Here is a 2,373-nt window from a genome sequence, read left to right as displayed (position 1 = left end):
TGCTCCCTTAGTAGGTGAGTGAGTCTCACTTCATCAAAACCTTCTATTAGTTGGCTGGCCAAGGCATGATAGCCAAGCAATGCTTGGCTGGTTACCTTATAGTCGCCGGATAGTTGTTTTAGAACCAACATCGAATCCCCCATGATTGACACATTATTTATTCCAAGTTCTCTCAAAATCTCCAACCCAATGATCAAGGCCTCATATTCGGCCTGATTGTTGGTACTATCAAAGTCTAATTGAAATGAATAACGAGTTCGGATCAATATGAAGGAACGCATGCACAAGATGGCTATGGAGAAGAGCAGATACAATTGATGAATGGGGCGTAGGATTTCTCTGCAAAAGAAGAGAAAAGATGCTAAACAAGGTGGAGGATTGCAACTTGATCAATATAAAACTATGTGATGATGGGAGAAAGTGACGGCAAAGCTTTAGTGTTTGCATGATTAAAGTCACATTTTATATATAAATATATGTATATATATATATATATATATGTCATGATTGGTATTATTAGACCCACCCACCCACGGTTTGAATCATTTGGCCAAATCCTCCGTCGAATGGAAAAATCCTCCGTCGAACTTAAAGATCCGCGGTTGGATGGAAAAATCCTCGGTTGAGTGAAAGATCCTTGGTTGGATGGAAAAATCCTCGGTTGAGTGAAAGATCCCTGGTTGGAAGAAAAAATCCTCTGTCGAGCCAAAGATCCTCGACTACATAAAAGATCCTCGGTTGGATGGAAAGATCCGTTGGAGGAATGTGGCTCAACTAAAAGATACAAGGAATTGAAGAAAAGCAACCGGCCGTCTAGTTTCTGCTGTGCTATTTTTTCTACATGTTTTTAACCTCTCTCTTTGGGTTCCTTGGGTGTTTTTCCATACAGGACTTTTGTTTTAAGTTGCCTTTGATTGGCCAAGGAGAGAACAACCTGCAGGAAACATGGAAGCCTAATTTGAGGACTTGTTTCAAGATGTTCTCATCTTCGGTCGAAGATATAGCTAAGCTAAGATGGAGGCAAAAGTGCAGCTGTGAGAGAGAGGTGAAGTAGCTGGAAGCTAGTGAGTTCATGAAAAACCAAGGGTAGATTGAGTTCTCCAAGGTGTTTGAGCAAGGGTGTGAGAGAAACAAATTGTCAGGATGTTCACGCCTAGAGCTCCGGAAGGCATTAACATCGGGAGGATTTTCAATGAAAGTTAGTTGAGGCCATTTAATGGCCAAACCCATGAGCTGAAGGAAGCTCTATAAATTGGTCGTCAAAAGAAGAGAAGAGGACCGCCAACTGAACACCCAAAATCTATCTCTTTATCCTGTACTTTTCAATTCATAGTCTAGGATTTTATCTTTCAAGCTATTCAGATTATCCGAGTTCTTCGTTTTTCTAGTGTAAGCTTACTTTCTTGCAATTTAATTTCAATTGTCTTTACATTCGGATTTAATTCAAGTCTTTATCACTTTAATCTATTTAATCGCATTTAGATTTTTGTCATTTCATTTCCTGCATTTACATTCACTACACTTATCACAAAAATCCTAAAAATAGTCATACAAAGCTCAATCATCCTTGACCTCAAGGAAGAAAAAGAACCTAGGCCAAGAGGAGGTTCCTTGCTTGGTCGATCAATCGTTTGATTAAGAAGTCAGAAGCGCAAACACACTCACACGATCTCTCCATCCAAGCCATCAAGTGGTTTGGTGGTGGCACGCCTACGCATCTCAAGAGAAGAAGGACCAAAAACTCCTTCCATTGGCTTACCGGCCGAAAAGAGGGAAACATGATGATTTACTTATGGCTGTTTTTATTCATTAGTTTCTGTTTTTAGGTTCTAATGGCTTGTTTAGGTGCTGTTTTTAATTTTAAGTTTCTGTTTTTAGTATGGATGATTTACTTATGGATGTTTTTATTTTTTTAGTTTCTGTATTTGTTGATTAATGTCAGTTTTTTGGTGATAAATGGACCAATCTGTTTCTTTGATAAGCCTTCCTTCCTTGGTCTCATATGACTCTCTCTCTTCCAGGTAGTCCTACATCCTTCACCGAGCTCATTTTTTATGCATTTTCAAATCACGAGCTATTTCCGAGATAGCTTCAAATTATTTCGGACCAGAAAACGAAGCAAAATCCTAACACACATAACATTACACTGTTTTTCTATTTCATTTTTCCGCGTTTTCTCGGTAACCAAACACAGCATTATGCTATTTTCTTGCTCTTTAAACTCAGAATATAATAATTCAGTTTTCTTTCAGTCAACTATTTTCTTGTGTTTGTTATCTTTTACAGGTTTCTACTTTAGAACTGTTTTATCTCTTTCTTTTTACGGCTGAGTTATATGCTTCTAGGGTTTCCGAGACTCTTCCCCAATTTGAG

Source organism: Prunus avium, chromosome 5 (genome assembly GCF_965620075.1).
Source record: "Prunus avium chromosome 5, drPruAviu1.hap1.1, whole genome shotgun sequence".
In the NCBI taxonomy this organism is placed as follows: Eukaryota; Viridiplantae; Streptophyta; class Magnoliopsida; order Rosales; family Rosaceae; genus Prunus; species Prunus avium.
This window is presented reverse-complemented; position numbering follows the sequence as displayed.